This window comes from Carcharodon carcharias, chromosome 19 (genome assembly GCF_017639515.1).
Source record: "Carcharodon carcharias isolate sCarCar2 chromosome 19, sCarCar2.pri, whole genome shotgun sequence".
NCBI classification, from domain to species: Eukaryota; Metazoa; Chordata; class Chondrichthyes; order Lamniformes; family Lamnidae; genus Carcharodon; species Carcharodon carcharias.
Window position 1 is genome coordinate 7,485,832 of NC_054485.1, and position 10,795 is coordinate 7,496,626.

Below are 10,795 nucleotides of genomic sequence, written 5' to 3' on the forward strand. Positions count from 1 at the left end.
CTGGAGCCTGATCTGCTCAGATTGACTTCCTAACATGGGAGAACTTTTCAGATGGTAGCAAAAGCTTTTTTTCCTTAAATTACATTTTTCTCTATACATTAGTTGATTTTGATATGTGGTTTTATCTAACTGAGACTTTCTGGCCATTATTCTTGATTGCTAATAGGATTAAGATCGATTGCACCAGGCAAAGTGGTGAGGTCAGGTATCACTTTGGGGAATTTCACAAAATTGCAGCACTACGTGAGTAAGAGGAATTTGCAAGAAGGCAGCACCTGAAGGTGCAAGACATGCAAGGCTTTTTGGTCAGACCTGTCACTACCCCACTACACTCACCTTTGCATCACCTCCACCTTCAACTGGACATACTGTGGAACTTCTGCACTCAAAACAAACTGCCACAGACTTGCTTGCAGACATAGCATTGTTCTGTAACAGTGAAGGTTATTAAACCATGGAGCTTTCATACTGCAGGATCCATCATTTTAAACAAGTGACAGAAATACATACACAAACAGGAAAACAGAACAAAATGTTCTTTATCAAAGGGAACATGTTCGTGGGAGAACAACATTTCATTGCTTTCCTTGCATGGAAGGAAGCATCAATTGAGGCCACAGCGATTTCTCTAAGTTGCAGTGTTACTTCAGACCAAAATAATCTGTATCTTCACAGGAGAATCAATCAAACAAAATGTGACACTGAGCATTAGAAGCAATGTATAATTTTTAAGTTGAATATATACATATATATATATATATATATGCTTAAGGAGAGGTTAAAATGGGTTCTGTTTCATTTTTGGTTGTTTGTGAGCTTTGGTGCCTAGAAGTCTGGGTGGACCTGTGACCGAGGGGTCAGTCTTTTGGGTTGGTTTTTATATATATATATATATATAAATGATTGCTTCAACTGCAAAGCAAACACGCAAGTTCCCTAAACTTAATCTCTCAGTATCCTTGTAGTATTTCTTATTTAGAGAGCTGAAAATCCCTGTCTTCACTTTTTGACACACACTGAACTCTTCTCTGTCTTTCTTTGTGTCACTTGGCTGTCGCTAGGCAACAGCCCAGCTTTTTCTACTTTCTTTTTTTCCAAAATCACTTTCTAAACTCTTTCCAGTCCATCTCTTTAACTTCTGGAGTTGTAAAACCTGATTTAAAATATATTTTAAAGAGTTCAGTGTGTGTCAAAAAGTGAAGACAGGGATTTTCAGCTCTCTAAATAAGAAATACTACAAGGCTACTGAGAGATTAAGTTTAGGGAACTTGCGTGTTTGCTTTGCAGTTGAAGCAATCATTTAGAGTGTGGTTTTGGGTGTCTCGGGGAGAGATATGAGTTGGGTAAGAAGCATCAAGTAAATACATAAGAATCCACTGGAAGAAAATCATTTACACATGTGCCAGTACCAAGCAAGGAGCCTTTGTGTGAAGCTTCATTGGCTTATGTATCTGTAAAGATATTGCTAAATAAAAGAATATTGGGAAATTGAATCAAATATTTCCAATCTTTTTGTTTGATGTAATATAGTTCATTTTTCTTGTTTTAATAAATATTTCATTCTTTGTGTTACAAGTTCATCAGCAGACTCCTGTGAATTTGTTTAGTAACTTTCTTCCATGGTTAGGATCTACCAAGCCAGGTTTTACTCTGGGGTCTGACTTTTCCAGTATTAACATCAGCTGGGATCATTACACTGAGTCACAAAAGCAGCTATCAGGATAGATGAGCAAAAGCTTGGTCAAAGAAGATTTATAAGGGCGTTGGAAAAGAGGAGAGAGAGGTTGAGAAGCAGAGTGGTTCAAGGAAGGAATTCCAGAGCTTAGAGAGCCTCAGTAGCTGAAGGTACAGTCACCAATGGTGAAATGATTAAAATTGGGGACGCTCAAAAGGCAAAGCTTGGTGAAGTTCAGATGTCACGGAAGGTTGTAGGGTTAGAGGAGATCACAGAGATAGAAAGGGGACGAGGCACAACTGGGACTAATAGCTCAGCAAACACAAGGCAGATGGGTGAATGAGAGTTAGTGAAGTTAGGATATAGGTAGCAGGGTTTTGGATGAGCTTAAGTTTACGGAAGGTGAAAGATGCACTCCAGCCAGGAGTACATTGGAATAGTCATATCTGGAGAAAACAAAGGCATGCAGAAAGGCTGCAGCAACACATGAGCTGAGGCAGTAGAATTAGGCAATGCTATGGAGGTGAAAGTAGGCAGAACACCATGACCTTCTCAGGGGCAATAGGAGGATGGGCAATAAACACAGGTATAGCCAGCTGTGCCCACATCCCATGAATGAATAAAACAAAGCTTCTGAGTAATCAAATCAAGCCTCTGTATCCATGACTCTTGACTTCATTGAGAAACCCAAAGCAATGTAGAAGGATCTTGGGCTTGATGCCAGAGTATTTGTTTGCTGTTCTTTGGCAACACCTTCTACCTACGGGTAAAGTGTCCTGTCATACTTCAGTAAAATAAAAGGGTTTGTACAAAAGAGCAATCTCTTTGGAATGGCACCTTGCAAAGGTTATTGGCGTTCTTACCTTTCATTTTTGTCATGCCTGAAATGTGCACCAAAGTGAATATGCCTTTCTTTACCTTCCTCCTTTGCAGCCAGCTGGAATGAGAGTCCTGGGCGGCTGCATTGATGTGGCTGCTGAGGTCCTTTCATACAGCTTGCACCAGTTCTTTCTGGATGGCTGATAGAAACTAGTGTGAAGATTTTGTATGTCATCATAAAATTGGGGATATAAAGGTTGAATTGTGCTTGCCTCCCTCAGGTGCCTGTACTTTCCAGCTTGCACCTTGGCCAGATCTTCACAGTGAAATCAAAAAATCCACACACACGAAAAATCCACAGCCTCTAGCGCATTGTCACCATCTTTCAGTGCATCCTCAATGAAATAAAGTCAACTTGATGTTCAATCAGGAATGACCTCAGGAGATTTGTATACATCGCTGGTCCTAACACACCAAAAACGTTTCTGGCTTGAGGTTCAGTCAAACAATGAAAAGCATTCAAATGGCCCAATGGCACCTTTGTAGAACTATATGTTTTGGTCCATGTGCCCACTTGCATCAGAGACATGTATTATCATTTAGTGATAGGGTTGTAGCCCTATCCAATGATAGGCCTTCTGCGATACATGGACTACCTACACCACATGGACTTCAGTGATTCAAGAAGGCAGCTCACCACCACCTTCTCAAGGACAACTAGGTATGCGCAATAAAAATACTGGCCCAGCCAGTGACACCCGTGTCCCCTTAAAGAATAAAAAAAAAGAGCCTACTTAAATTTACCAAGGATCCTTCGACAGCACCTTCCAAACCCACAACCGCTACCATCTAGAAGGACAAGAGCAGCAGACACATGGGAACACCACCAGCTGGAAGTTACCCTCCAAGTCACTCACCATCCTGACTTGGAAATATATCGCTGCTCCTTCACTGTCGCTGGGTCAAAATCCTGGAACTCCCTCCCTAACAGCACTGTGGGTGTACCTACACCACAGGGACTGCAGCGGTTCAAGAAGGCGGCTCACCACCACCTTCTCAAGGGGCAATAGGGGTGGGCGATATATGCTGGCTCAGCCAGCGATGCCCAGATCCAGTAAATGAATTTTTAAAAAACTTAGATAATGGAGGCTGACCGGGATTTTCCACAGTGACCAGCTCGCTGCTTTTTGGATTTTTTAATTAAAGTGTTTAGAAAGTGACTGAGAGAGCACCACCTTGTTGACGCCTCCCAGTTACTTAGTTTGTACTGAGCAGGGTGTTTGCAGCAGGAAGGGCTCCTATTGGCTCTCCAGCTTTGAGTTCCTGCCCCCCCCCACCCTTATTTAGACAGGGAACCTGTCTCCATGCCAATTAAAGATTCACCCACATGAAAGTCTTGACTGTAATCAGTTTTCCACCGGAGGCAGGTTCAGGACTGGAAAACAAGTCCCCACTCCCTCCTGAGGAAGATTCTGCCCCGTGTCTTTGACCACTAAAATAGCTTCGGATCCTGAGTTCTTAAGAGACAGAAGCTGCGATTTTCCAGCCTTGTCCATGGCAGGGGCCAATCACTGACGGGAAAGGGAAATTTGGAGAGCTGGACCAAAGCCCATTGGCTTTTGGCTGCACCGGAAAACCCCAGCTGGGGTGGGACCGGAGAAACCTGCCCAGGCAGCGTTTCTCTTCAGATTGACACATAATCTGAATTATCAGCATGGTTTTTAACTTCACAATAAATCACACGCTGCTTGCATTACACAACACTTGACACAACCTGATCCAATTTTAGAGAAGTCATTCACTTTTCCTGTTGGAGGAGTATGTTCACATAACAATCAAAGAACATAAAAGGACAAGTCATTAGGACAAAAGAAACCTTAAGGGTTAGTAGTTACACCTACAATACAAGGAAAACCACCAAGGTAGACAAAATGCTACAAATATTTAACACATGTTGTTCCTGGCTCATATCTGTAGAGTGGTTGCGCATCACAGTTTATCTTACGGCAATATAGATCTTCTCATTGTATTTTAACAATCTGACACCCTGTTATACATGTATAACTGATTTCCTCTAAATATTGCTGGAATAATGTACATGCATGTGGTGTATTCAGATGACGCTGACATTATTCCTACCAATGACAGACAGCACCGGTTGAGTTTTCACATACAACACACAGTTCTCTTCGCTTCTTGAACTGACACAGCAGGTTATGCCATTTTTAGCTTCTTGTTTGGGCAGAATTTTCTGGATGGCGGGGGAGTGGGGGTGGGGGGGGTGGGGGAGGTGCGGAGTGGAAGCGGGCGCAGGCGGGCGAGAACACGATCACCGCTCGCAATCGGGTCCGCGCCGCCATTTTACGCGGGTGGGCCAATTAAGGCTTCACGACTCCCGTGTATAGCAGGAGTGGGCGGGGGCGTTGGGCACGCTCAGCCCACCGGGTCCGATGGCGACCCTGCAGCCAGTACAAAGGAAGGTCTGGCAGCCTTGGAAGGGCCGCTCTCAATGGCTGGGTGAAGGGCTCTGCAGAGAAGCAATGGTGCTTATTCAAGTCCGGAGGGTTGGGGAAGGGGGCCAGTGTGCCCCTTGTTTTTCCGATGACTGCCTTGCTGCCCTCCTCGGGGAGGTGGCAGTACAGTGGGAGGTGCTGGTTTGCCAGGTTGGAAGGAAGAGACCCCCCCCCACCACATGACGAAACGTGCCTGAGAGGAGGTGGCGGAGGTGGTGAGCTCCCGCGATGTGGGTCCAGTGTCGCAAGAACTTCAATGACTTGTTGCGCTCTGGAAGGGTGAGGACCATGTTGGCATTGGGCATGTAACCCAGTAGGTCAGCTTACATCCCCACTGCTGCCCTCGCACACCACCCCCCCACCCCAACCCCCCACCACCCCCCCCCCCCCCCCCCCCCCCACCCCCCCCCCCCCCCCCTCAAGTCTGATTGTAGTGACTGCATTGAATCACTGACAGCATTTGTCCTTTGCTGGGTGGGACAGCAGGTATTGCCCCTGCTGAGGTCAGCCTGAGAGGGTGGTAAAGAGATGGGTTTTGCCCCCGCAGCATGTGGTACCCTGAGACCCAATATGACTGGTTTGGGGGCAGCCTGGAGGAGCTGCCCCCAGGGGCAGTGCTGGAACTCCAGGACATGTCCAAGTCAGGGTGATGAGGTGCTGGGAGGGGAGCTTCAAGGTGGCGTTGGCAACGAACCATCTGCTGCCCTCTGCGCTCCACGTGCTTGCGCCTCCTTGCTATGGAAGGATATACCATGTGATGCCTAATGTAATGCAGGCAGCATGTGTCCAAGGGGTGGGGGTAGGGGTTGGTGGGGGTGGTTGCGGGGTGTGGGGGTGTGGGGAGCAGGCTTGGCATTTTTGTGTGAGTGTCTGGCAGCAGCGGGGTGAGGAGACACTGGAGCTCTGATATGTCCCACTCAGGTTGGCGTGGGCCGTGCGTGAACAGAGTCCATGTACAATTTGCACTAATCAATGCTCTTCTCTCATTTTCAGTGGAAGAACATTCATAACGTGGCAGAGCTGGCGAGGACGGGCAGCAGCCAGGTGCAGTGAGCCATTCTCAGCCAGTTTGAGCAGGACGCCCAGGATTTGGAGAGACGCCATGTGCCCAGGTCCACTGGTGTGGGTGAGGCTGGGGTGCTACGGCCAGGTATTTATGCCCAACAGTGAGGTCAGCATTGTTCTCCCAACAGCTATAGCACTGCTGAATGTTAAGTGATTTAATTTTGCAACATGGCTTGATCATTGCTTGTGGAAGGATGAGCGCATAATGATCCGGGGGACAGGGATGCACATTGACATTGTCTCCACGTTAACTGATCCAATGTCCTTGTTCTTCCTTTCAGCATCAGCACAACAGGGCCAAGAGGAGGAGTAGCAGAGGCCCCCTCTCACACCTGAGGGCCCTGAAGTGTCACACCATCTCTGCCAGGCAGGCACCAGCGCAGATACTAACACCTCGGTGAGAGTTAGAACATTGACTAGTGTCCCGGTGCACAGCGGTGAGGGCACTTCACATTCGCTGGAGGAGCTGGCAGAGACAGCAGTCGGAGGACCGCAGGGGACCAGGCACATGCTCAGTCGGTGCCTGATGATGAGCCTCTGGAGTTGTCCGTGATGCAGCAGCTGCAGGAAATGTGGCCGGGTGTGCGGGAGCATCTGGAGGAGATACATGAGGCTATGCTTCATTTGGTCTCCGTGGTGGAGGAGTCTACACAGACGCTCACCGAAGCAATGAGCCTCATGTCCAAGTGCCATGCGTCCTCTATGGAGAGAATGGAGACTCTTGTGGTGAGGTTACTCCAGGAGAACAATCAGGGCTTCCTGGGGATGCGCTCAGACCAGCAAGCACTCACATTAGCATTGACTTCAGCTGGTCAGTACCAGTGTGGGAGATGGTTTGGACACCAAGTGACCCAGTTCGGTGCCCATCCATCCATGGTGAGCAGAGAGGTCGGAAGTGACCTCACGTTGGCGCAGCAGCTGCCTGTCGTCTCTGCAGGCACCTCTCAGGACGCTCCGGATGAGGGCAACAGCTCCTCTGCCCTTCTCCCAGTGACCATATCATCCGGTGAGGCTGCAATGACTGGGGAGATGCCAGCTGTGGAACTGGCAGCTCCCTCCCAGGCGGGGCCAGCACAGGCTCCACAGGCCAGAGGACGACCGCCAAGGTCATCGAGGCCAACAGGACAGCAGAGGGAGCTGGCTGTCTCAGATACCACTCCCAGCGAGGGGGCAGCACCAAGACGTAGCTCCCGGAAATGTAAACATAAGGCAGCTTCGGCACACCACGGGTTTCTCACTGGTGCTTTTGTGTTGGCCCGAGCTGAGGTCTTAATTATTTGCTTTGAATTGGAACACCCTAGTCATTTTATTTCATTAAGTTTCTTTGCCTGTGATATTAAATTCAGACATGTGACCATGGGCTGAGGGTGCCTCTTTTCTTCTGCAGGTGGATGGTTTCCAAAAATGTTATGAGTGTTTTGTGGGACATTCAGCTTTATTAACAAGGGCCTTAGTTACTGTTCCTAACCTGGAAGATTTGACACTTAGGTATCGAGTATGGAGCATACAACACAGGCTTGTCCGGGAGGTCCATCTGTGCTGTGCTAGCTGAAGGTTCATTAGATTAAAGCCTCCCAGGTGCCCCTGCCTCCCTGGAGTATGCCCGGGTCAGTGTTTACCCCCTCAGCATTTCCCTGTGCGTGCTCATCCTCGGACTCACTGCTGGACTCATCGTGTTCAGCCGCAGCCACTGCATCAACATCTTCATCATCCACTGGGTCCCCCATTTCCAGCGCCAGATTGTGGAGAGCGCAGCATGCAACCACTATCAGCGACACACGATCTGGGGGATACTGGAGTGCAACCCCTGAGCGGTCCAGGCATCGGAAGCGCATCTTGAGAAGAACGATGGCTCTCTCCACCACAGCCCTTGTGGTGCTGTGGCTCCTATTGTACCGCTGCTCAGCTTCTGTTCTTGGATAGCGGAGAGGTATCATGAGCCACCTTCTGAGGGGATAGCCCTTGTCACCCAGCAGCCATCCATCCAGCCGGGCTGGAGCACTGAAGAGCCCCGGCACCTGGGAGTGTCTGAGGATGTAGGCGTCGTGGGAGCTGCCTGGGTACCTTGCACAGACTTGTAGAATCACCATCCTGTGGTCACACACTATCTGCACGTTCATGGAGTGGAAGCCCTTCCTGTTGACGAAGGCACCGGGCTCACCTGCTGGCGCCTTGATGGCCACATGTGTACAGTCTATAGCACCCTGGACACGGGGGAAGCCAGCAATGGCTGCGAAGCCTCTGGCTCGCTCTGTCTATCTTGCCTGGTCACAGCGGAAGTGGATGAAGGTCAATGCCCGTCTGAACAGAGCATCTGTAACCTGCTTGACACAAGTGTGGACAGCTGATTGGGAGACACTGAAAAGATCACCCACTGACCCTTGGAAGGAGTCAGAGGCATAGAAGTTGAGGGCAGCTGTGAGCTTCAGAGCCGCTGGCATGGGGTGTCCACCCACACAGTTAGGGGAGATCTCAGGCCCAATCATCTGACAGATATAGTTGACTGTCTCCCTTGACAGTCGGAGCCTCCTTCGGCACTACACCTCAGACATATTGAGGTAGCTGCTTCTCCACCTGTAAACCCTGGCAGCAGGATAGTGGCGTCTTCTGCAGCCCCTTCCGACTTGGATTACTTCTTGGCCCTGCGCCCCTTGTGCCTGCGCCTGGCCTCCCAAAGGTGGCTCCCCTGGAGGCTGAATGTGCATTCCTGCCCTCCTCCCCCTTCTAGCCCTCCCTTCCTCCTCAGTGGAGGTGCCTCCAGTGGAGAGTTCACCTCCCATTCCCAAGCTATGGGAAAGCTTCCAGAAACCTGCAGGCCCAGAAAAGATTCCTCACTGCAGAGTGCTGACCTGAGGGTTAAGGGTCCATCCAAAGCAGCTGGTGTGTTGTTTGAAGAATTGCAGATCACACAGGCGAGTATCAGCAACTTTGAAGTATCAATACCTGAGAGAGCACACTCACCACCCCAGTGAGCGCTCTTTTCCTGCCCGTGGATGAGGTTTATACGAATGTGTCCTACCCGCCTGCCCGTTGAGCCCGTGAGCCGACCCGCCCAACGAGAAATGGCGACAGCGTGCGGTGACATCAGGACCCTCGCCCAATGCCACCGCGTGTGTGTGTGTGTGTGTGTGTGTGTGGGGCCCACCCCCGACACATACCAACGGGAAAATTCTACCCGTGAGCTGTGAGCGTTTGCCTCTCTTTTCTCTGAACAGGTTACGGCGGTGAAATTAATACTCCGGATTGTTGCTTGGGGGGTGGTAGGGGGTCGGGGGTTGGGGGGGGGGGTCATTGGCAATTGAAAGATCATTGAACAGACATAGGGCAGAATTTTACATCCTGCAGGTGGCGCGTGCCCAACCCGATTGGGTGTAAAGTATCACACGGTGACGTCAGGTGAGCTTTCCGTCATCATGCCGGCAGCAGCCGGTGCCAGGGCTGCGCTCGCCTGGGTTTAAGAGGCCGCTCAAGGCCATTAAAAAGCCAACGGGTGCCGATTTCCCGTCGGCCGTGCGGTTTCGCGCTCACACCGCACGAGACAAACGGGCAGGCGGCCTGCCGACAAACCTCACCCACGGGACGGGATAAAAGGGGTGAGCAGCATTGCCCGTGTCGGTCGTGGGGAGTTGGGCACACAGTGTGCCGCTGGTGACTTAGCGGCTTCATCTCTGTCCGCATTTCCAGGCTTCATTCCAGGACTCCTCGGTGCCTCCAAGGCCCCCGGGGGGGGATTCAGGCCGTGTGGAGACCTTCCAGGTATCAGACAGCCTTCCCTTACCCTGGTAACGGGGATTGTGGTCTCCTCCACTGAGGAGGAGGAAGAGAGGGGCAGAAGGGAGAGGAGGCCGGGTGTCTCAACGCAGCTTCTAGGGAAGCCGTCCCCTGCATTGCCTGATGTCTTATCAGCAGTCAGGACGACCTGCACCAAGTAATAAACTTCACAGACAGGATAAGGAAGGAAATTGGTGGAATGAGTTGGGAGAAATGAAAAAAAAAAGGACAAAATACTAATCAGGGTGTAACACAGTTTTGGCTTCGATGACACTTATGAACCATATGATTATGTTTCGTCCTAGTAACACATTCTAAGAACCAATTATCCTCCTTGGAAAACTTTGCCTCAAGCTGTCTGGCTTCTGAAACTTGCTTATGGTCCTTTCCACAAATTTTATAATTGTGCAGTCAGGCCATCGGATAGAGTGAGAACCGAATGATTTCCGACAGCTACCGACAATATCACCAGTTTAAAAAGGAATGTCGTGAATCCACTGAAGCCTGATAGGGAAGTAGATGCTTGTGATTATTTTATGTTCTTCTAGAACTCCTGGGGGGAGAATTTTCTCCCTGGCGGGCGGGTGGACACACAGCCGATCACCGCCCGGAATCGGCTGCGCGCCGCCATTTTGTGTGGGCGGGGCCAATTAAGGCCCGCCCAGTGTGTGACGCGCAGCCAGAACCACTGAGCGCTCTCTGTGCGGACTGGGGGGCGGCGGGGGGGCAGGGGTGGAGGAGACTGAATCGGGGCCTGCGCTCTCTCGTGCCTGCGCGTGAAGGAGCGCAGAAACCTCCCTGAGGCACAGAGCTGCCGCGAGGGATTAGTGTGATTTGTAAAAATATTAATAAAGGGGGGGAATAAAACAATTTAAGACATGTCCCCTCCTGTGACAGTGTCACATGAGCTGGGACATGTCAACGAACTTTAATAAAAACTTTCATTCAATTT